Source organism: Hemiscyllium ocellatum, chromosome 36 (genome assembly GCF_020745735.1).
Source record: "Hemiscyllium ocellatum isolate sHemOce1 chromosome 36, sHemOce1.pat.X.cur, whole genome shotgun sequence".
NCBI lineage: Eukaryota > Metazoa > Chordata > Chondrichthyes > Orectolobiformes > Hemiscylliidae > Hemiscyllium > Hemiscyllium ocellatum.
The window spans coordinates 11,090,672-11,116,764 of NC_083436.1; the positions used below are offsets into that span (position 1 = coordinate 11,090,672).

At 43.4% G+C, this 26,093-nt stretch overlaps 1 pseudogene; it reads left to right on the plus strand.

Annotated features, from left to right (window-relative positions):
- The first annotated feature begins 13,293 nt into the window (after positions 1-13,293).
- On the plus strand, positions 13,294-13,848 carry LOC132833342 (small ribosomal subunit protein eS10-like; annotated as a pseudogene).
- The last annotated feature ends 12,245 nt before the right edge of the window (positions 13,849-26,093 follow it).

A 26,093-nucleotide genomic window follows, 5' to 3' on the forward strand; every position in this document is an offset into this window, starting at 1 on the left:
GGGAAAGATTTAAAAAGGATCTGAGCGATAACTTTTTCACACAGAAGGTGGTGCATGTATGGTACAAGTTGCCAGAGGAAGTGATGGAGGCTAATACAATTACAGCAGTTAAATGATGGGTAAATGAATAGGGAAGGTTGAGAGGGAAATGGACCAAATGCTGGAAAATGGGACTAGGTCAGATTGGGATGTCTGGTTGGCTTGGATAACGTGGACTGAAGGATCTACTTTCATGTTGTATGACTATATGTATCTTCTTCATTACATACTAGTTCTGCTGAGTCCTGCAAAAAAAAATTGATTCCAATTGCAATTTTATTTCTATATTTGCTGAGTTTGCTGCATTTTAGAAATGAGCTTTCTCGTTCCTGACCAAATAGATGACTTTCTTTCTGCACTCTGTAAAAAAGAACCACATTCTATGGCATTGTTCATGATCACCAGACAACTCAAGGCATTTTAAAGCCAATAATATTGAGTCAATATTATACAGCAGCAGCCAATTTTCACAAAGTGAAACTCTAACCCTACCAATGATAACGGCCACATAACCTTAGTTTCGGTGACGGTGAGCAGACAACAGCGATAGCTCCCTTACTCTTTCTCTAAATAGTGTCACATTGTCAGATGAATCCTTATGTTCATGATGGTATGTGAACTGTCTGGAAGATTTGTTGCAACCATTATCTTTCCTTGTCAGGATTTATAGGGCCTGATAGCTCTAATGTGATAGACCCGGCAGGCTAATGAAAAGACACTTCTGTCTTTAAAAAGAAGTAGTTAATTACATGAGAGCAATTAGATACAAGCTACAACAACCTATAGCCTCTGATACCATATCCATAAAGAACGCATTTTATTTGTCTTAATCCTTTCAGATCCTGAGATGTTCTCCCACTTAGATTCTGTATCATAATAGCTGGTGGTACTTAAAGCACTCCACACCACTTGCCTTTTCAGGCACCTACACCCTAATATTGCACTGAGAATTCAGACAGGGCTTTGGCTACAAATTCATATGAAAGTAGCATCTCTGACAGTGCAGCACACAAGCAGCATTGCGCTGATGTGTCAACCTTATTTTTGTGCTCAAGTTGTAGAGTAGGACGAGGGGGACGCGACGACCTAGTGGTATTATCAAAAAAATCTGGAATGAAGCCATTGTCCATTATTGTAAAAATGCATCTGGTTCACTAATGTCCTTTAACGAAGGAAATTGCCATCCTTACCTGGTCTGGCCTATGTGTGACTCAAGACATACAGCAATGTGAATCTTAAACTGCCCTCTAATTAATTAGGGAAGGGCTATAAATGTTGGCCTAGCCAGGGATGTCCCCATTCCATGAATGAATTAAAAAACCTTAAAACACAGACTTGAAGGCAAATGTGCTAACAACTGAGCCCAAGATGAGACACTTGAGCAATCACTGCCAGTATATGGTTGCTAAATTCTGTAGTTTCCGCTTGGGTAGCTTCTATTTATCAGGAATATCACAAAGCTTATTGCTGTCACCACATGCTTTTATTCATTTGTCTGTTTAATCCAATTAAGTGTTGCTCAATATTTATAATTAGTTCTGACTATTGGCCAGTTCACTGGGCCAAGGTGGATTGCACAGTTTTAAAACTAACTAGGAACACTGAGGATCACAATTCTTTCCCAAAATCTTTGATAATCTTAGATAATGCCTCTATTGTATACATTTCAAAATTTAATTTAATTGAATAAATGAACTTAAAGCTAAAGAGACTACATAATTACGGAACTAGCAGGCAATCCTGTGAAAATGTACACTTCCCAAGCAAGTTCTGATTTAAATGCACAATCTCCATCTGTAGTCCCTAGTTACTTTTGTTATAGAATGTTCTTAGCAGTGTCTTACACTTTATCAGGATTTAATTGTCTTTATTGAACAATAAGACCAAGATTCAAACATCAGTTTCACACAGCAGGTGAGGAAATGTTTTTGTCACTGAAGGATTTCAAAAATTCTGGCAATGATTTATTCGTTCTGCTTCTGCGACTTTATTTTGCATTTTCCCACCCCTCTGGGTTAGAGAAGGCAGCCAACACACAATCAGAAAGAATTTGAGACAGTAGGGGAATGTAATTTGAAGGGCAAAAGTGCTTGTGCTGAGTGACACAAGGTCAGCAGAGGAGGAGGAACCGTCCTGTCATCAGCAGGAAGTCAGCAAAGAATGAGAGGTGCCTCAGGGGAAGTGGGAGCAGAGCAGATGGCACTAATTGCAAAGCAGACAGTGACAACTGACAGGGGCAATTCTCTACTCTGACATTTTGCACATGTCAGAAAATACAAGTGAGCACATTCCATAATTCTTCAAGGACTTCCATATCAGCAACACCTCCACCATCACCCCCACCTTTTTTGTTCCTTGTGAATTAACTCCTTTACCCTAAACAAGTAGGCATTCTGATAATTAGCAAGGTTGCTGGCAAACAGGATTAAGACCATAATCAATTCTAATTAAAACGATAAGTTGCTTTTCTTGGTTGCCTCGGCAGTTTTTGTTAAAGATGCCTAAATGCCTAGTCCTTTTTATTAAAGTTTATATAATATTTTTAACTTAGATGACAGAGTGCTAATTCATATGAAATCGATTGGGAATTGATTATCTGTCTTTGGTGCTGATCTACAGATTTTGTTTTTGAAATTTTGAACTATGTTCAGAGTTATACTGAGCTCGTAGAGTTAAATAATGGTAACAGTAGACTAGAGTTATAGTCCCACATTCTGCCTCACCATATGCTTACAATGTATTTGCAATTCACTATACAATTGCAGACTTTTCAAGCTTGAACATTTAATTCAGTTATTTGTGAATCCTGATAACCGGGAATTCCTGTTAGATATGGATGTAAAACAAATTAACCTGCACAAAATTCACCAAGGTTTTAATGATTTGTGAATTTCAGGGATCAAATTTCTACCGGACTCCTCTGATTTTTCAGCAAAACTTTTTCAGAAAACAAGTTTCTACAGATTTTAGTTTCCGCATTTATTGTTCTATCTTATGGTTCCTCTCAGTTTGAAAATATTACACTATTTTACATAAAAATGGGAGCTGACATCTAATGTATCTCTCAGATCACACCAAGCACTGCTGAATGATACATTTGTTGTCAGTTTGGTACACAAACTGTAATGCAGTAATGAGTGATGTGACATCCTCGATATATACATAGCAATTTGCTGACAACTCGAAAAATGTTAACAATCCAGCATTAAAAGAGAGATACTGTTTAGCTGCTTTAATACCCTTTTTAATGAGGACTCAGTCAGAATAGATAGAGTCCATTGTAATTTTGTAAAGACAGAGCAAACTGGAAACTATACAAAGTAATAAAATGATTCCTCACCCTGTTACAGAGGAACTCACCTTTAGAATACTCTAAACCTAGACATTACAATTTCTCTAGACGATTAAAAAAAGAGCTGTTCCAAATTATTAATAAAAAAAGCTTATAAATTGAAAAAAGAAACAAAGAAAAAATAATTCTTATACACAGTTTTTATATGGCAAATTGCAGAAAAATGTCCCAGGATTCACAGGAACTTAATCAGACTAGATTTCATACTGAGCCAATGTAAAAAGACAGAGGAACAAGCGGCCAGAAACTTGGTCGTAATAGTAGGCTGTAACAAAGTGATCGCCCAGGTACGTTTCAGACAACTCCATCTCACAGCAGGTGCTATGTTATTCTGGAAACGAATGCACGTTTTTCCATTGGTAAAAGAGCAACATTCACTATCATTAATGGGACAGGAAATTAAAGTATATGAACCAAAGAGTGCATGGGAATAGTAACACAAATTCTCACAACATTTTAAATTACAGAGGTGAATCACGGACCAACACATTCTCAATGAAGAGCCGAACTCACACAAACTAACAAACAAATTAGGAACAAGTGTAGGCCACTTAGACCCATTTAATAAGATCATGGCTGATTTCATTACCCCACATTCCTGATTACCCAAAGTAGCCTTTCACTGTTTGCCTATCAAGAATCTACATTTGTATTGAGACTATTCAAAGTGTTCTCTGCCTTTGAGGAAGAGAGTTCCAATCACACTGAGCGTAGCCTGGAAAATCTTACATACACAGCCAATGATATCTCCTTCATATTATCTGTCTGTGATTACCTGGCATTCACTTCCTTCCAGTACTGCTCACCACACCGTGTGCAGGATGGATGAGTGACCTCATTATTACCTGAAGTCTGCAGCAAGATTATTTTCAGTACAATTCCTTCCACCCAATTTTTCTGTACAATGTTTTATTTTTCCCTGTTTTGAATCCTTGCAGAATCGTATACTCCATGCAGTGCAGAAAGAAGTTGTTTTTAGCCCAACAAGTCAAGACTAACCCTCAAAAAGATTATCCCAACCAAACCCAGACCCCTGTAATCCTACATTTCCCATGGCTAGTCCATCGAGTCTGCACCTCCTTGGACACCATGGGCAATTTAGCATGGCCAATCCACCTAACCTGCACATCTTTGGATTGTGGGCGAAAACGGGAGCACCACATGCAGATATGGAGAATACGTGCAAACACCGCACTGACAGGATTATTTTTTCTTTCCAGATGCTTCTTGTTGCTTCCCTAAACCTTGATTTTTGTTGCCAGGCTGGGAGGGCAGAGATAAGGCCTGGAAGGTTTTTTTTTGTCTTAGGCTGGCAGGGATTGTTGGAAGGTAGCAAAAGACCTGCTGACTGAATAATGGCTGTGTGTGAGAACTGCCTCTGTTCACTGGTATTATACCATAGTTTAAAAGAATGAAACCAGAAACAACCATCTCGCTCACACCATCTCACCCCCACATACTCTTCATCCCCCTGCCATGCTACCTCATACCTCCACACCAACATTAGGCCCACTAGACTTGGCTGCTCATATCTGTATGCTAACTTATGCCCTCCAACTCAACTACATGGCCTCTCAAGTTCCTATACCAAAATATACCTCTGTATCCATTACTGTGGTCCTTTGTACCTCACATGCTAACCTGGGCCCCTCTATTGACTAATCAGGTCCTTCTATAACCAACCTGGGCCAAGCTTTACATTCCTATCCACCACCATTTACCCTTGCTCCTCCATTCCAACTCAACCTCTCTCCACAATCTGCAAAACCCAAGTGCTGTGCTGACACAAAGTAAAATTATATGCCACTGTTTCAAGAAAATCTCCAGTGGAAACTAACTTCAATGCATTGAAATTACCTCGGTTAATCTGAAATGGAAATATATCTTTGTCTCCTAAATCACAGCTCTCACAATTCTTTGACCTCCACCACCCAAAGGATCTGAGAGATAGAACATGGAACATTGAACATAGAACAGTACAGCACAATACAGGCCCTTTGACCCTTGATGTTGTGCTGACCTTTTATCCTACTCTAAGACAAAACTAACCTACACACCCTACGTTTTACTATCATCCATGCCTGTCCAAGAGTCGCTTAAATGTCCCTAATGTCTCTGACTGTACTACCACCACTGGCAGTGCATTCCATGTATCTACCACTCTCTGTTTGTAAAGAACCGACCTCTGACATCTCCGCTAAACCTTCCTCCAATCGTGATTATACCCACTCGTGATAGCTATTTCTGCCTTATGAAAAAGTCTCTGACTATTCACGCTATTTATGCCTCTCATCATCTAGTATAGCCCTACCAAGTTGCCCCTCACCCTTCTTCACTCCAATGAGAAAGGCCTTAGGTCTCTCAACCTTTCTTCATAAGACACACCCTCCAGACCAGGCAACATCCTGGTAAATCTTCTCTGCAGTCTATTTAGAGCTTCCAGATCCTTCCTATAATGAGGTGACCAGAATTGAACACAATATTCCAAGTATGGTCGAACCAGGGCTCTATAGAGCTGCCGCATAACCTCGCGGCTCTTAAACTCAACCCCTCTGCTAGTGAAAGCTTATACACCATACATCTTCTTAATAGCTCTATCAACTTGGGTGGCAATTTTGCCTTACCCCCACCTTTCCCCGCCACCCCCCCCCTTCACACAAAGTACACCTAACAGATATAAAAACCTTCCAGTGGTCCCTCATCAACTAAACATTGATGGGATGGAATTGATTTAAATTTAGAAGTAGATTATTTGAAGATGCCATGGCTGTCAGCTGTATGACTCTCTGTACCCCATAATTCCAATCACTGCAGCACATCTGTATCTGAGTGGTCTCAGCCACATCAAAGTGGACATAACTGGCAGCCTTGTCAAACCTCTCATTGGTGACCTTGGCAACAATATTTAGCATAGAACATAGAACAGTCCACTACAGGAATAGTCTGTTTGGCCCACCACGTCTGTGCCAACTCATGATGCCATTCTAAACCAATCCCACCTGCCTCCACATGGTTCATACCCCACAATCCTCTGCCTGTCAATGTGTCTAAGTGCCGTTTAAATATTGCTCTTATTCTGCTTTGACCACCTCTCTAGGCAGCATACTCTAGTTACCTACCATCTTATGTGTAAAAACCATTTTCTCTATATCTCCTTTAAACCTTTCCCCTCTCATTGTAAACCTACACCCTCAAGTGTTTGACTTTTCCACCCTGAGAAATATACTCCAACTATCTCCCCTATACATCCTTCTCATAATTTTATATACTTCCATCAGGTGGCCACTCAGCCACACTCTAATGAAAACAATCCAACTTTATCCAACCTCTCCTTATAACAAATACAATCCAATCCTTGCAACATCATGGTATTCCCCTTTTGAACCCACTCCAAAACCTCACATCCTTCCGATAGTGTGATGAACAGAACTACACACAATTTTGTTCCTGTCATGCGGCAACCAGAACTTCACATAATTATCCTTCCTACCATGTAGCAATCGGAACTGCACACTATTAGCCTTTCAATAGGGTGGCAAGTAGAACTGTACACAATTATCTTTCCTATCATGTGGTGAACAGAATTGCACCCAATTATACTTTCTATAGTGTGGTCACAAAACAGTATCCAACTATCCTCACTTTAGTGGATAAGAAGGATGATTGTGTGCAGTTCTGGTTGACATACTATAGGAAGGATAATTGTGTGCAGTTCTGGTTGTCACACTATCAGAAGGATAATTGTCTCTCGTTCTGATTGTCACACTATAGGAAGGATAATTGTGTACAGTTCTGATTATCACTCTATTGGAAAGATAATTGTGTACAGTTCTGATTGTCACACAATCGGAAAAATAATTGTGTACAGATCTGATTGTCACACCATTGGAAAAATAATTGTGTACAGTTCTGATTGTCACACTATTGGAAGGATAATTATGTACAGTTCTGATTGTTGAAAAGTGTGGTGCTGGAAAAGCGCAGCAGGCTAGGCAGCATCCAAAGAGCAGGAGAATCGACATTTCGGGCATAAGCCCTTCTTCAGGAACGGGGCTGGTAAGCCAAGCGGGCTGAGATGAAATGTTAGGGTGGGGTTGGAATTTGGTGGAGGGGCGATGGGAGTACAGCAGGTGGAAGGAGGTGAGGGTGAGGGTGAGGGTGATAGGCCGGAGAAGGGGTGGGGACGGGAGTTGGTCGGTCTGTAGTAAATGTCTGTGTTGAGTCGGTTGCCCGAGATAGAAGTGGAGAGGTCATGGAAGGGGAGGGAGGGGTCTGAGACAGTCCAGGTAAATTTGAAGTTGGGGCAGAAGGAACAGTCCATCTTCTGCAGCTACACTGCACAGTCCATCTTCCGCAGCTACACTGGCACCATCCCCCACCTTCTCCTCCGCTACATCGATGTTTGTATTGGCACTACCACGTGCTCCCACGAGGAAGTTGAACAGTTCATCCACTTTACTAACACCTTCCACCCAGACCTCAAATTTACCTGGACCGACCGACCCCCACAGTTGCCTAGATTACATCTCCTCCCACCCTGCCTCCTGTAAAAATGCCACCCCATTTTCCCAATTCCTTCGCCTCTGCTGCATCTGCTCCCAGGAGGACCAATTTCACTACCGAACAGCCCAAATGGCCTCCTTCTTCAAAGATCGCAATTTCCCCTCCGACGTGGTCGACGATGCTCTCCACCGCATCTCCTCCACTTCCCGCACCTCCACCCTTGAACCTCACTTCTCCAATTGCCACCAGGACAGAACTCCACTGCTCCTCACCTTCCACCCCACCAACCTCCGAATACATCGTATCATCCTCCATCATTTCCGCCACCTCCAAACAGACCCCACTACCAGGGATATATTTCCCTCCCCACCCCTACCAGCGTTCTGGAGAGACCACTCCCTCCACGACTCCCTCGTCAGGTCCACACCCCCCACCAACCCAACCTCCACTCCCGGCATCTTCACCTGCAACCGCCCGAGCTGCAAAACTTGTGCCCACACCCCCCCCCCTCATCTCCCTCCAAGGCCCCATTGGATCCTTCCATATCCATCGCAAACTCACCTGCACCTCCTCACACATCGTTTACTGCATTCGCTGCACCCGATGTGGTCTCCTCTACATTGGGGAGACAGGGCGCCTACTTGCAGAATGTTTCAGGGAACACCTCTGGGACACCTGCGCCAACCAACCCAACCGCCCCATGGCTGAACACTTTAACTCCCCCTCCCACTCTGCCAAGGACCTGCATGGACCTCCTCCATTGCCAGTCCTGGCCACATGACGCCTGGAGGAAGGGCGCCTCATCTTCTGCCTAGGAACCCTCCAAACACAAGGGATGAATGTAGATTTCTCCAGCTTCCTCATTTCCCCTCCCCCCACCTTATCTCAGTCCCAACCCCGGATTCGGCACCGCCCTCTTGACCTGCAGTCTTCTTCCCGACCTCTCCGCCCCCAACCCCTCTCCGGCCTATCACACTCAACCTTACCCTCACCCTTACCTCTTTCCACCTACCATATTCCCAGCGCCCCTCCCCAAATTCCAGCCCCCCCACCAACTTTTATCTCAGCCCGCTTGACACACCAGCCCCATTGCTGCAGAAGGACTTATGCCTGAAACGTCGATTCTCCTGCTCCTCGGGTGCTGCCTGGCCTGTTGCACTTTTCCAGCACCACACTTTTCAATTCTGGTCTCCAGCATCTGCAGTCCTCACGTTCTACATTTCTGGTTGTCACACTATAGGAAGGATAATTGTGTACAGTTCTGGTTGCCACACTATAGGAAAGATAATTGTGTACAGTTCTGGTTGTCACACTATTAGAAGGATAATTGTGTACAGCTCTAGTTGCCACACTATAGGAAGGATAATTGTGTATAGTTCTGGTTGTCACACTATAGGAAGGATAATTGTGTACAGTTTTGTTTGCCACACTATCAGAATGATAATTGTGTACAGTTCTGGTTGCCACAATATAGGAAGGATAATTGTGTACAGTTCTGGCTGTTTCCCTTACTGCAGATGTTGATGAAACTGCTTCTCTTTCATTCGAAGACCTCAGGGAAATGCAGATCCAGATGGCAAGGTACTCCATAAGGGAAATGACCTCCCAAAAGTTATAAATCTGCATTAGAGCCACGAAAGCAGCCAATAGTGGAAATCCTGGGAATCCATGTTTTTCTTCCTACAGTCTGGGCAACAGCTATGTAGCTTTACTCTATTCCAGCTTGTAGATTTCATTGATCACCAACTCTCCATGTTGTTGCTACTGGCCTGTTCTGTGGAAATTGTAGACAGCTCAGTAAAGTCATATGCAGTCCGAATATTGGGTTGATGGTATAAAAATTGGATGTGATAGATTCTATATCTGCACAGAATTTTCCCACTAACTTCAAATGTATGCAGTAAAAGCCAGATGTAAGCAGATCGTGCGCTTGTAGCACATCATCAGTCCTCAGGAATTTAATCTCCTTCTGCACCTGGACCCCACTCTCATCACGCTAAACCTGCAGCTTTGGAAATTCTGGGCAATGTTGCAGAAATCTCTCTCGGACACTCAGGGAGCTCAACCCCAGGTCTTCATTATCACTCGCACAGTGTCTTCACAGTGCTGAATCTGACCCAGTTACAGGCTCTGACAAAATTCAATCTATCAGGCTTAGTTATCAAATGATATTTATCCAAATTAATTGCTGGGTGATTTTGACACCGATTAAATGAAACCTTGCAAGTGATGTACTTCCACAAATGTCTACAGAAACATTAACCTTCCATTGCAGTCAGGGTGGTTCAGTGATTAGCACTGCTGCCTCACAGCACAAGATTTCAGTCTCAGGCAACTGGCTGCGAAGAGTTTGCACCTTTGCATCTTTGTGGGTTTCCTCCCACAGTCCAAAGATGTGCTGGTCAGGTGAATTGACCATGCTAAATTGCCCATCGTGTCCAGGGTTGTACAGGCTAGGTAGATTAGCCATGGGAAATGCAGTGTTACAGGGATTGGGGGATTTGGGTGGGAATCCTGAAGAAGGGCTCATGCCCGAAATGTCGATTCTCCTACTCTTTGGATGCTGCCTGACTTGCTGCGCTTTTCCAATAACACATTTTCAGATCTAAATGAGTGAGTCAGTATGAATTGATGGCACATTTTGCTGGATGATTGGAACTTCCTTGATAACAAAGCAGCATGTCTGTGTTGTCTACTTAAATACAGTCACTGAAAAATGAAAGGTGTCATATCCCAAGGACTGTTGAGTCACTGCTGAGAAAGCTAACTAGAGGTGAGTTTAAACTAAGGGTCACTTCGCCTCAGGCAGGGGCCAGTGGAAAGCAGAGACATCAGCCAGTACAGGAGTTGAACCAACACAGTTGGCATCATTCTGCATCACCAACCAGCCAAATGCACTAACTGACCTCACCCTGGCATCATGATACTCTGTGTGCCAACATGTGCCTTTCTACCATCTATGCAACCATCCTTCTACATGTCACAAAAAAACCCTGGATTGCACACCATCATTGCCTTCTCATGCACCTCTAAAGTGGCCTTTGCCTTGGTTGTTTGGCATTGTCCTCATCATTCTACTGACACAGTATTTAACCCGAACATGCTGCCACCCTGAACAGCAGTATATTGGTCAGGTCTTCCTGTGCGGCATAATTCACATCATCCTCTGCACCATCACATCATCAACTTCCTCCTGGTTAAATGCCTGCTCCTGTGATGGATCTGAAGGGAGGATACCATTAAGAATGGATGAGAATTGGCCCATGCACATTAAGGGGGAGGTGAAGGGTCGATAATTATGGCTCCACAGTAATGCCAAAGTGAGATCTTTATCAGTAACATGGCGGCAAGGTACCATGGAGTGTGCAAGCGTCCACAGCAAGAACTGAGTGTCTTCCAACAATATGGGCTGAGGGCTTTACGTTTGGAGAATTCCTATCTGGTGATGTATCTGTGAAGTCAATCGTTGCCTTCTTTTTCTAGTCGAATTCATAACAAAAGCACAGACTTGTGATGAATTGGGATATTGGAACATTTCATTGAAAGAGAGTACAGTAGACAGCGAGCTTGTTTCTTTTTGACTAGTTTGACATCTTATGTTTAAAAGGATTGTGATGAGTGAAGTTCCTTGATTAGATTATGCTTTAGAATTGAACATAGAATTGCACATTACCCCAGTTCTGCAGAATTATGAACATTTTTATTCCGCCTCTTTCAAAAATAAAGAAACTTGGCCCAGAGTTTTTATGGTTGAGCATATTGTTTCAATAGATATTTTTAAGCTGCATATCTATGGCTATGGCACCGTAAGCAGAGCAAAGTCAATGTTGGACATGATTGGTTTGGGGTGAGATTCAGTTAGATCAGGCTCCCACCCCTTTTCCCTCATCAACATTTCCAGTCATTTGTGGTCAACCGCAGGCAATATTTTCCTTTGTTGGCAGATGTGAGAAAAAGCGTTTAGCATTATTTCATATTTATAATCTTTTTAATTATAAAAACAAACATAGGAAAATATGGTTGAGTGAATTAAGCCTGACATCTGAGCATAGGAAACTTAGTTTTAGTATTTTCTAAGTAAACTTTTTCTCACTCACTTAAAGGAAGAATGTGCTAAATGAGACCATTAAAAAGGACACAAATTCCCCTTTTAATTTCCTTGCAGAACATAGTTCTAGGTACCTTTATAAACCAGGTATCAGATCCTGGCAGGGAGATAATAGTTTTTAGATTACTTACAATGTGGAAACAGGCCCTTCGGCCCAACAAGTCCACACCGACCCGCCGAAGCACAACCCACCCATACCCTACATTTGCCCCTTACCTAACACTACTGGCAATTTAGCATGGCCAATTCACCTGACATGCACATCTTTGGACTGTGGGAGGAAACCAGAGTAAACACACGCAGACACGGGGAGAACGTGCAAACTTCACACAGACAGTCGCCTGGGTCTCTGACGCTGTGAGGCAGCGGTGTTAACCACTGTGCCACCGTGCCGCCCACATGGTTGTGGTTTAAATAAGCTGAACAGTATACTTACAGAAGCTGTGAGTAAATAGACCTAGGTATTCCAGGGCACTGTGTATGTTTTTCAAACACAAAATGACTGCCTCAGCATTAAATGCAAGATGTGCCCTCTCACATCATAATATTTCTGAAGGCAGATAAGAGAGGAGTGGTTGAGGGGAGGATGCTGAGATAGGGGATCTTATGTCAGATCCCTCCTTTCCTGCAAGTGGATCCCTCTGTCATGCACAGTGTCTGTCATGATGAAGCACCCTGATCAAATTCCAGAACTACCCACCGTAGGATTCCTGGTTTCAGGGCAGTGGGACATGGTCTTGTGTGTGACAACCTAGCTATCTCCATAGGAGTCCTCACTATAGTCTGTGTTTATGCATTGGCAGTGAGTACAAATGAGTCACATCGTGGTAACATTTGCCCTTCTCTGATGTCCTCAGCAGCATCCCAATCTATTCCCATGTCACACCTGAAGGTCTCATCAGAAATAAAAGAGATGAGTTCAAATTGGGCACGTAAGCTAGATAAACAAGGCAAGGGAATACAGGAGAAATGGTATGATCCTGGGAAGCACTGAGCATCAGTTAGTAAAAGCATATGCCTTCTTAACCCAGTTATCTACTTGTCCTGATGCCTTAAGGGACTCTGATGAGCACTTATATTGATCCCTTAAGGCATATGTTTTTCTTAACTGATGTGTAGAATATAAGAGCAGGGAGGTTATCTGGAACTGTATAAACAGTACTGAGTGTGTAATGATTGTAACAAGGTCAGCCAGCTGGACCTTACAGAATAGGAGTTCCCTGATTGGGGCTGTTAATCTGATCCAATCAGGGAGCCCTCGCTGACAGATTAAAACGGGATTGTCCTTTTCCTGCTTCAGCCCTATTATTAGAGTTCAAGATGCTGATGCCCAAGAAGAATCGTATTGCTATCTATGAGCTCCTCTTCAAGGAGGGAGTAATGGTGGCCAAGAAGGATGTGCATATGCCAAAACATCCAGAATTGGCAGACAAAAATGTCCCTAACTTGCACGTAATGAAAGCCATGCAGTCTTTGAAATCTCGTAGTTCTGTTAAGGAGTAGTTTGCTTGGCAATACTTCTACTGGTATTTGACAAAAGAGGGCATTCAGTAGCTGCGTAAGTATCTTCACCTTTCTCCTGAAATTGTTCTTGCTACTCTACGTCGCCAGACTCATCCTGAGACTGACAGGCCAAGGCCTAAAAGTCTGGGTGAGGACCGTCCAGCTCGTCTTCGTGAAGCTGACAGAGACAGTTACAGGTGGGCTGCTCCACTTGGTGCAGACAAAAAGGCTGAAGCTGGTGCTGGTGCAGCTACACAATTCCAGTTTAGTGGTGGATTTGGCCGTGGTCGTGAACAACCCCAATAAATGAGTACAATTTGCTGTGTAAAATAAAGACAATTGAAAAACATTAAAATAAAAGGGGATTGTCAGAGGTACTGCCAGTCTGCTAATTGACACTAAAGAGGCAGTACCAAAGTCAAGGGCTGAAACTGAAACAACTAATGGTGATAGGGGAAAGCAAAGGGTCATCCCAACTGCAGAGACCAGCTCATAGTCAGGTACAGCATATTGTTACAGGGACAAGACAGATTGTCCCGAGCAAAGGTCACCACCGAATACTGGCTGAACTCCACAAGGACCATCCAGGGGTCTCTATTGTGATAGGGAGAGATTATGTTTGGTGATCAGGCCTGGATGAAACATATCTGCATTGCTGGAGCGGTACCTACATTGCTGACGAGGGCAAGAATTACCACCAGCAGCTCCTCTGCATCTATGCATAGGGTCCATTCTTCAAACATAGGGATGATGATAGAAAAATTGCACATGTCTTTTTCATTACATGGAGTCCCAGAGGTGTTGGTCACAGATAATGAGCCATCATTTGCTAGCAGGGATTTGGGGTATTTCTTAAAGTCAGATGTAAAGACGGCTCCACACTATCTATCGTCAATAGCCTGGGAGAAAGAGTAGTCCAAACTTCGAAGGCTCGCTTGAAGAAACAGCCAAAGCCTCATTAGATACCAAATTGTCATTTAATTATAGTACACTGCGACATGCAACTACAGGGATAGCACCAGCAGGGTTGCTAATGGGCAGAAGACTCTGCATCAGGTTAAGCCTGCTCTTCCTGGGGTTGGGAGTGGATGGTGAAGTGGCATCCAGAATGCCAATGTCAGATACAAAACTCCGCCGAACAAGAGAGACACCGTGATGCAGGGAATGAAGTTTGGTATAAGAATCATGGAAATGGCCTCACATCGATAAGAGACATGGTTGATGCAAGATCAAGACAAGTGGCGTATAAAGTTTCAGGAGATGCAACAGTTCCAAACAAGCACACGGACCACATGAAAGTCATGAATTCTCAAACGGTTTGGGGAGGAATGTGCTCTGCTCCTTGGGACAGTCAGAAAAGCCGCCAGGACCCATGACTTCACCCTCTCCGTTAAGCGTTTGTGACGGCTTAGAATCTGAGATGGACATAAAAAATGTAGCTGCCTTAGTCACATGGAAGAAGTGAGTGAAATTCTACTGAGGCACCCTTGGCGCAAGAGGGAGGCTCCTGTTTGTTATACACCACCTGAAACAGAGGAACCTGAGCCAGTGCGAGGAGACTCTCCAAGAGAAGGGTCTGGTCTGTATCGGAGGGCTCAGCAGGAGAGGGATGTAGCAATGGTAACAAGGTCAGCTAGCTGGACCTCATAGTGGTTAATCTGATCCCTTTCTGGAATCCACATTATAGGATGGATGTGATAGCACTAGAGAGGGCGCAGAGGAGACTTACCAGGATGCTGCCTGGTCAACATTATGCAGGCATTCACATTTCGGCTGATGTTGGTCGTTAATCAAAATGATTAGTATGTGTCAAGTGGCCGTATGATATTTAACTCTGTCGCAAAATATTTGGGAGTCCTCCCTACTATTAGCGCCAAAGTTGATCAACTCTGCCACTCAGAGAATCTCCTCTTCTGCAACAGCTTCAAAAAGCAACTCGGAATTGTGGGCCACCCCAGATCTCCGTCTGTCCCTCAAATTCTGTGCTTTCTTCTCCTATAAGGAGAGAGAAAGCGAACATCTGTGGGAGTTCTTTGATAATTTAAGTTAAATGCCACATTTACAGAAGATGGAAGGAAGAAAGTGGTGGGAGGAGGATGCACACGATGACATGACATAGCATTAATATATGGCTGCTTGAGATTGTTGGCTGTTCAAAAGGGGATAGAAAGAGAAATGAGTGCAGCTGCAAGCTGATGAAGGACTTTTGCCCGAAACGTCGATTTTCCTGCTCCTTGGATGCTGTCTGACCTGCTGTGCTTTTCCAGCACCACGTTCTCTACTCTAATCTCCAGCATCTGTGGTCCTCACTTCGTCCTGCAGTTGCAAATTACTTTGAATGGAGAGTTGTGCGAGAGAATGCTGTGGGAATCACAGCGTAAATGAAACAGCATCCACTTTTCACACCCTCACTACTTCTTGTGGCACTCTTTTCACATTCTGGTGATCACATGACAGACAGATCCTTCATCTTCTGTTGTGTAGACTGGCCTCTTCCTCCCATTCACCAGAAACAGCTTTTCTATGTCGACTCTCACAGCTTCCAGCATCACTTGCAAGGAAGCGTTAGGTAACTTTGGGCCAGCTGCCCATGTTTTACTTCCACCCTTTTTGTTATCGAAGCCGACAGAACCAGTGTTGGCATCCAATCCCTCTATTTTGACCCCAGCCATATCAGCTGTGCATCTGTTGTGGGTGGGTCAGTTCCAAAACCATTACAGATATCATCGTAGATCTGTACTGGGTTCCCTCCAAAGTCAGGCTATCCTTCCTAAAATGCAGTGCCCAGAACCACACCTATGGACTTCTGTCCTAGTCAAAAGTGGGTACTGCAGATGCTGGAAACCAGAGTTTAAAGTAGCGTGGTGCTGGAAAAACACAGCAGGTCAGGCAGCATCTGAGGAGCAGGAAAAATCGACGTTTTGGGCTAAAGCCCTTCATCAGGAATAGACGCAGGAAGCCTCCAGGGTGGAGAGATAAATTGGGGGTGTCCTAGTGTCGTTTTGTGTGGCTCCTTGTTAAATTGAATATTTGATAATCGCATTAGTGCCACATTAAATGCATTATTTAAATACAAACTATCGTTGCTTTATTATTTGAGTAGTTTGATTAAGCTGACCAGCTTTATAAGTTCAAATATCATAGTTTTCACTTCTTAATTTTGTCAAATATAAACTGGGTTGGGGAGGAGAAAATCTGTGTGAAATGTTATTCTTCCTCCTGTAAATATTCATCATACAGGTTGCGTCACATTCATCAGAACTCTCCCTTCACTACCACCTCGAAGACACAAAGGGAGGAGCTGTTACCCTTTTTGCTGCCAAAAGCTCTATTGTTGATGATACCTTTCAAAGGATTTATGCTATCGTGTTGCCAATATGGCTAGATACATTCAAGAATAAGTCATCACATGACCCCCTCAGACTGTTGCCATTGGTCACGTAATTTCACTCATCATGGAGCCATGCCTTTCCACGACTTTCCAATCTGTCTCCATTTTGACTTATCTAAATCTGTTCAGCTCTTTCCTGGGAAACAGGAACAACATAATGAAGCACTTCAGCCCTAGGGGCTGAGTAATTGATTTTTCATTATATTTATTTCGAAATGATTTTATTTGCAGATATTGATTTGCTTCAAGTCTCAAGCCTACACTTTTCAGTTCCTTGTCTTTGAACTTGAATTCCCATGTGTCCTTTTGTTCCACTCATGAACTATTATCATGGCTTCCTTTCCGGTAATGGTTCATATATATAGGCCTGGCAATAAAACTGGCTGCTTTAAAGATGATATCTCATGATTTTCTCAAGATAACTGGGGTTCATGCCAGAGATGAGCTATTAAACTTCACTGTATCAATTGTGAATTGAGCAAACTGGTCCATGTAGATTTGATGCGCACACACTCAATGGTTTGGTCGTATTGTGATAGACCTGTTCTGCATTGCTTTAAACATAATTCAGTCCCTGTTGTGGAAAATAAATCTCAAATGTAACATCTCTGGACATATGGCCACATTAAATGGCTTAAAGCAGCATGTCTTCAAATGTTTGCCAAGAGAACATTGATGAATGGTTTAAAAAAAAAGCACAATTTGTACCTATTTTATATTTGTACCTATTTTATGTTATGGCATATAGTATTTTGTTTTTGTGTCTGTTCCAACAGTAACTGCATTTCTAAATAAATCTGGTCAACAGCTTAGCTCTTATAAAGTCGATTGACAGGGGAGCTAGTAGGATCTTATGTGTTCGTATTAAGCAATTTAACATGGTTGGGGTTAATCGTCACCCTTGGGCTCTGCTAAACTTAATGTAGAGGAGAACAAAAGACACAGGTTTCAAATTATAAGAGACACAGTCTGTCATCAAGCCTTTTGCAGAGAAAAAAAAAAGCCTTTAGAAATCTCGAACCATAACGAATGGCATGTTGTGGTTCACAAAGGTTAGTAATGTATATCAGTTAGTGTGAAGTCGTGCTTTGAACATAATGGTTCCAAGTAGTTTTATTTGTCCCTTGCTGGGCAAAATGAGGAAAATGGGAAGAGAGAGAGCCAACCAAAATGAACCATCTGTACTTTAATATTAGCTCTGGAGAAATAGCATGTAGTGATTTTGCCTGTACTTTTTGTCTTTCTTTCTCATTCATTTCCTCCAGTTTGTGCCTGTTTGCCATTTTTCACCTCTGTTGGTTCCCTGGCCTGTCTTTTTGTTGAGGTAAAAACTTTTCATAACTTCATTTTTTTATTTCAGTCTCCTAGAGTCAGAACTACAGTTTCACTTCCAGAAATCCTCATTCTAAGGTCACCAATGTGGATTCTATTATAGTCTTTGTTTTAAAATACTTTTTTCATAGGAAGGATATCTCTTGCTTTGTACTTTTGGACAAAACACTTATTCTTTACAGCATATAGGAAAATACTTGCCTTTAAAACCTGAAAATTCAGTTCAGTAAAAGGATCAGTGTTATATCAGATACCATCATCTTTGTCACGTCTCCAATCTTTTATCATTTACATTACTGATTAGGAATGCTGAGGGGACAACTATTTATCTCATCCATTTATCTTAAGCATTTATCCTATTCGATGTTATTGAAGAAAATTGCACTTGATTTTGAGAAAGATTGAATGCAACGTGTAGGAAAGCATATTTTTACAAATGAACTTTTCACTCATTGATGATAATACCTAAACTGAGTTGTAATTGCAATGCACCTTTCTGAACATGATGTGATTTCTGGCTCTTTTAATCACATTAGTTGGACTGGAGCATAATGAGATCACTGTGTAAATAAAGGGTGTGCTAGTATTGTGGTCACTTGACAGCAATCCAAGCTCATAATCCAGCAGAATTGGAGTGTAAGTTCCACCATGGCCATTTGGAAATTGGAGCTTGGTTTGAAATAGACAACTAGAGATTAAAAATCTGGTTTCAAATAAAAGTAACAGTGGATTGTTGTTAATAAAAAAACCTAACTGTTCCACTAATTTCTCCCAGGGAAAGAAACCTGTCACATTTTCTGACCTGTCTAAGCTGTCTCTCCAGTCCGACATCAATGTGTTGAGACTGACCTGCTGCCTCGTCATCCAGCAAAGTTGAGGGAAGCCCATCATTGGTTGAGATCCACAGAAATAGTGGATTCAAAGAGTCATAGAGATGTACAGCTCATCCATGTTCACCAGATATCCCAATCTAATCTAGTCCCACTTGCCAGCATCCGGACCCTATCCCTCTAAACCCTTTCTACTCGTACACCCATTCAAATGCCTTTTGAATGCTGTAACTGTACTAGCCTTCACCACTTCCTCTGGCAGCTCATTCCATACACGCACCACTCTCTGCATGAAAAAGTTGCCCCTTAGGTCTCTTTTATATCTTTCTCCTCTCACCTCAACTTATGCCCTCTAGTTCTGGACTCCCCCACCCCAGGGAAAACACTTTGCCTATTTACCCTATCCATGCCCCTCATGATTTTATAAACCTCTGTAAGGTCACCCCTCAGCCTCCGATGCTCCCAAGCCTATTCAACCTAATACTATAGCTTATTTCCTCCAACCATGGCAACATCCTTGTACTTTTCTGAACCCTTTCAAGTTTCACAACATCTTTCCGATAGGAAGGAGACCAGAACTGCATGCAATTTTCCAAAAGTGGCCTAACCAATGTCCTGTACAGCCACAACATGACCTCCCAACTCCTGTGCTCAATACTCTGACCAATAAAGGAAAGCATACCAAACACCTTCTTCACTATCCTATCTACCTGTGACTCCACTTTCAAGGAGCTATGAACCTGCATCCCAAGGTCTCTTTGTTCAGCAACACTCCCTCGGACCTTACCATTAAGTGTATAAGACCTGTTCTGATTTGCCTTTCCAAAATGCAGCACCTCACATTTTTCTAAATTAAACTCCATCTGCCACTCCTTGGCCCATTGGCCAATCTGATCAAGATCCCGTTATACTCTAAGGTAATCTTCTTTGCTGTCCACTACATCTCCAATTTTGGTGTCATCTGCAAACTTACTATCTATCCCTCTTGTGTTCTCTTCCACATCATTTATACTGGGGAGGAGCATTAACTGTGGGCTTTAACAGCAACATGCATTGTCCAAAATGTTCTTTTAAAAAGAAAGTATGTCGAAAGTCAAATTTTCATCTTTGATTAACATTGGGAACAATATCAAAAATAAGATTTGGGATCCACTTACTTTGATTGGTGGATTAATTCTGTTCTTTTTGCTGTTTGTTTTAAATTCAAACCATCTGGAGGACTATGAAAATAAGAATACTAGAACTATGCAATGAACCAAGCGTTGCATGCCGTCTGTGGCTGTTAAGGGAGTAAAAGTCTTTGTATAATTTTAATTTCTCTAATATTACATTGCTATCAGAAGTAGGCATTGACAATTATAAGACACCTTCTAGGTTCTCTGTGTAAACTAATCCAGTGTATGTGAATGGATGAGTGTTATTTATTTAGTTGTTCAATTTGAAATGGTAAGGCTGAAATTCAACCTGCTGCCTGAATGTCAACCTAATATTTCAGATTGACAGTGTTCTGTGTTGGGGAGAGAGTATCGGTGGTTCTTCCACAAATGTAACTTGCCTGGAGTGCAAATCTTTCTGTGGGGGTGAAGAGGAGAAAGTGGTACGGTCGTTAAATTGGAATTTATGTTAAGAATGTGTCCTGAAATATAATCTAATTATGATTTGTGGTAAGAATGACAGCCGAGAGGAGAAATGGTGTCCAGTTTGCTGGAGGATCATCATTGTCATTGGCGGTCCCTCGCTGACCAGGATGACTCACTTCCACTCTCGGTGAGTCTGTAGGTGACTGTACAGACCGAGGTGGGCTCTGCCATACTTGGGGAAATAGGTGGTCACAGGAAGGGCTGCACATGGCATTGTTGTGGCAGTGCACACCTTGTGCTGTTTTCACCTGACTTCCACGTTTGTCTAATGGCAAATCTTCAGGTGCACGATACTTTCCTGGATATTCCTCCTCCACTTTGGATGGTCTTCAGTCGGTAATTCCCAGGTGCCTGTGGGAATGCTGCACTTCGCCAGTGAGGCCTTCAAGGTATCTCTGAAGCATTTCTTCAGTCCACCTGCGGCTTGCCTACCGTTTCGAAGCTGGGAGTAGAGTAACTGCTTGGGGAGTCTCGTGTCGGTCAAATAGACGATGTGCCCATTGTAGCCGATCAAAGTTGATCAGTGTCTCGATGCTGGAGATATCGGCCTGGTGGTGGTGCATTCTTCTTTCCAGCAGATTCACAGGTTTTGCTAGAGGATATGGGACTTTCAAGCGGCCAATGTTCAGTCTGGCAAAACACTTCTGTGTACATAGGTAAGATTGCTTGGGCAAGATATCAGATCTTGCTTTTAAGTGAGAAAGAATGTGGCACAGTGGCTCAGTGGTTAGCACTGCTGCCTCACAGCACCACGGACCCGGGTTCAATTCCAACCTTGGGCTACTGTCAGTGTGGAGTTTGCACATCTCCCCGTGTCTGCAAAGGTTTCCTTTGGGTGCACCATTTTCCTTCCACAGTCCAAAAAGATGTGCAGGTTAGGTGGATTGGCCATGCTAAATTGCCCATAGTGTTCAGGGATGTGTAGATTAGGTGCATTACTCAGGGATAAATGTAGAGTAAAAGGGGAAGGGTGGGTTACTCTTCGGTGGGTCGGTGTGGACTTGTTGGGCCAAAGGGCCTGTTTCCACACTGCAGGGATTCTATGATTCTATTAATATTGGGAGTGCTTTCTGGAACAAAATGTTTGAGAGAGCATTCCCTCTGCTGAGAGTTAGGAAGTAGCAATATTAAAGGAAGGTGTGCTCACTCTCCACATGTTGGGAGGTGCAGGTGAGAGCCAGATGCAAAGCAAAATACTACACGCCAACAACACACTGGCCTCCAGTGGAGATGCTGATAATTCTGAGCAGGATGATCAAATGGATTGCAATGGTGCTGTGGAGCAAGAGGGTTGTGATGGCATGAGGTGGAGGGGGCACTGAAATGAACAACTTAGTTAAGAGCTTGCATTACAGATCACACTAATTGTACAACTACCCTAATGAAGAGAAACCATCTATATTGGGCAATTAACAATGACCATTTTCTAGCATCACAGAAACCAGCCAGGAAGTCATGACCTACAACATATTAAACATGTTTGGCTAAATCTTATTTCTTTTCAGATAAGCAGGACTTACATCGAGTATTGATCTTACCAAATGTCCCTCATTAACTACCGACTTTGTCCCTATGCTGTCCCTCATATCTGATTCTAACCCCAGTTTACCACAAGCTCTTCCTGGAGCAACTCACCTCTCACTGGATATCGGCCTGAAGATGGGCATCCCAGATTCTCATGCCACATTTAAAAGACCCTGGGCACCCGATAAGCATTAGCATTCCAAGGATTCCCTGTTTGGTGAAGAATGTTTTCTGAAGAAGGGGAAGATGGCACTACAATTCTCTTATAGGGACCTACAAGTCCTAGTTGCACAAAGAAGAGGAATCTTCCTCCTAGAGGACTAGCAGATGATGCCAAGCTACCAGACTGGCAGCCTGGTTCAAGGTGGTAACCTCTGCCAGTGTCATCTCAAGGGTGAGGACGAATGGCTAACAAAGCTGCAAGAAGGCCAATTATCTTCTCTGGGAGACTGGGAGATTGGTTAGCAAGGTTAGATTTCATGGAATAAAGGGAGAACTAGCCATTTGGATACAGAACTGGCTCAAAAGTAGAAGACAGAGGGTGGTGGTGAAAGCTTGTTTTTCAGACTGGAGGCCTGTGACCAGTGAAGTGCCACAAGGATCGGTGCTGGGTCCCCTGCTTTTCGTCATTTACATAAATGATTTGGATGCGAGCATACGAGGTATAGTTAGTAAGTTTGCAAATGACACAAAAATTGGAGGTGTAGTGGACAGCGAAGAAGGTTACCTCAGATTACAACAGGATCTTGATCAGATGGGCCAATGGGCTGAGAAGTGGCAGATGGAGTTTAATTCAGATAAATGTGAAGTGCTGCATTTTGGGAAAGCAAATATTAGCAGGACTTACACACTTAATGATAAGGTCCTAGAGAGTGTTGCTGAACAAAGAGATCTTGTAGGGCAGGTTTATAGCTCCTTGAAAGTGGAGTCGCAGGTAGATAGGATATTGAAGAAGGTGGTTGGTATGCTTTCTTTTATTGGTCAGAGTATTGAGTACAGGAGTTCGGACGTCATATTGCAGCTGTACAGGACATTGGTTAGGCCACTGTTGGAATATTGCCTGTAATTCGGGTCTCCTTCCTATCGGAAAGATATTGTGAAACTTGAAAGGGTTCAGAAAAGATTTACAAGGATGTTGCCAGGGTTGGAGGATTTGAGCTATAGGGAGAGGCTGCATAGGCTGGGGCTGTTTTCCCTGGAGCGTCGGAGGCTGAGGGGTGATCTTATAGAGGTTTACAAAATTATGAGGGGCATGGAGAGGATATATAGGCAAAGTCTTTTACCTGGGAACGGGGAGTCCAGAGCTAGAGGGCATAGGTTTAGGGTGAGAGGGGAAAGATATAAAAGGGACCTAATTGGTAACTTTTTCACACAGAAGGTGGTATGTTTATGGAATGAGCTGCCAGAGGAAGTGGTGGAGGCTGGTACAATTGCAATATTTAAAAGGCATTTGGATAGGTATATGAATAGGAAGAGTTTGGAGGGATATGGGCCGAGTGCTGGCAGGTGGGACTAGATTAGGTTGGGACATCTGGTCGGCATGGACGGGTTGGACCAAAGGGTCTGTTTCCATGCTGTACATCTCTATGACTCTACCTTGCTAGTGTACATGCCACCCTCTTTTCTCTGTTGTGTTACATTTACTCCATGCTTGTTTCTCAACTTCACCTTCCACCAAGGCTCATAAACGGCCACTTGTCTTGAACATCTCCCCTCACTGGGTCTAACCTGAGCCACAACCTCCTCCAATATTAACCCCGTACGGCCACTGTCCTTCCTGCTCACTCACCTGGAACACCTTGCCACCTTAGTACCAATACTAACAGCTGTGCCATCCAATTTCATCTCACTTGATCCCTTCTTTCTCTCATTCCAGAAGACAAAATGGCAGAAGGGGCCTGGACAGGTGGACGGGTACCAGGTATCAGGCTCCTCACCAGCTGTGATGAGATGTCTCTGTCTGTTTACCAACTGAGGAACTCAGTTGTCAGTGTCACCCATTGTACACCATTTCTAATCACTGTACTCAATATCTTCTCTCTCGTGTCTCTTGCAAGCATTGCCAGTGTCTCCATCACCACACAATGAAATGACTGGGTCCCCCAAAGGACATCTCCTTGACCTCTGAGGTCACAGAGGAAGTGTCAACATGGCTGCATCATCCACCTCCCACCTGCTCAGATACTGACACAAAGACTCTTACCAATGTTTATGGATGCACTATGGAAAGATCCTATCTGGATGCATCACAACATGAAATGGCACTTGCTTTTCCAAAGACAGCAAGAAGCAACAGAAAATCTTTGACACAGCCTGGTCCATCATTCAAGCCAACCTTCCATCCATTGATTCCGTCTACACTTCCCATTGCCTCGGGAAAGCAACCAACATTATCAAAGACCACTCCCTTCCCTGTTATACTCTCTTCCACCCTCCTCCATTGGGCAGAAGATATAAACGTTTGAATGTACTTGCAAAGAGATTCAAGACTAGCTTCTGCCCTGTTGCTATTAGACTTTTGAATGGATCTCTCAATGTTAATGTTGATCCCCTTCTCTGCACCTTCTTTGCAGCTGCAACACTGCATTCTGTACTCTGGTCTACTACCCTGATACACTTTGCGTGGGACAATCTGCCTGTACTGCATGTAAAACAATGCTTTTCGCTGTATCTCGGTACATGTGACAACGATAAATCAAATCAAATCAAGTCAGACCTCAGTGCGTACATTAGCCTTAGAAAGTATGGAAGTACAAATTGTTGAACACCTCTGGGTGAGACGCCCTATGGCTGCCTGAGCAAGGAATGCCATTGGCCGCTGGCACTCAGCAAATGCTGGCGATGAGGCACGTGCTCAGTCCCAGGATGGAGAGGACCCTAAGGTGTTTGCAATCAGACACTATCACTCCAGTCATTCATCCTCAGGCTTGAAAGAATGTCAGTGGGTGGTGGGGAGCGGGGGTGGTGTTGGCTTTGAGGAACCTGGTGCACGTCTACATACCCCTTCCCCTCAATAGGACAAGGTGGAGCCAGGAGGCACATAGCTAGAGGATGGTCCATGCACATGCCCCTCAGACGTTTCCTCTTAGGACACTCAGTAGGTGGCTGAGTCGTCCACCTCCACCACCACCTACCCTCCTCCAAGCCTTGCAAGCTGAAACCTCCAGTGCCTATTTTCATCGAGCAAGAAGCCCCTCCCCAAGCCTCCTGGGTCAACAGGCTCCACTCCCTCCCAGCTATAGAACCAGAAAATACACTAAGATATAGTGAGATAGACAGGAAGTAAACCTATGGAGAGTACAACAGTGGCAAAGGTGACAATGCATTGTACCTTATGTGGAAGGTTTCTATAAATTGCACTGTATTGATCTTACATCTGGTTGTCTCTGTGACTGTGTCAACATGATGTACAACTTCATAGCCAGCCAGGATGTCCTATGGATTGATGCTAATGCTGCAGCATGTGGAATAAAGATAAACAAGGTGTAATGAGAGTAATGGTTCATGTTGGCACCAGCAATTCTTACCTTTCACGATCCCTGTACTTTTTCAGGCCCCTGTTGCCCCAAGTGTTGGTGTGAATGAGTTGATCAGTGGTGTCTGGGGCAGAGAGGTGCATGGCAAATAGGGAGCCAATGTATAAGGATGGCCAGCGATTAGGGACCCCACAGATCTGTGTCCTGTACAGTGTATTGGTTATGTGATATATTGTTGTCCACCAAAGGCCCTCACATCAGTTTGTCCCTCAGCCTCCCTCCATGGCAGATTGAGACATTTATCCTGACCACTCTGACAGTGGTTGCAGCCACTTTCTTTCCCCATTGAACACTTGCATCGTGATGGAAGGCCCTAGTCAGCATGTTTTGACCTA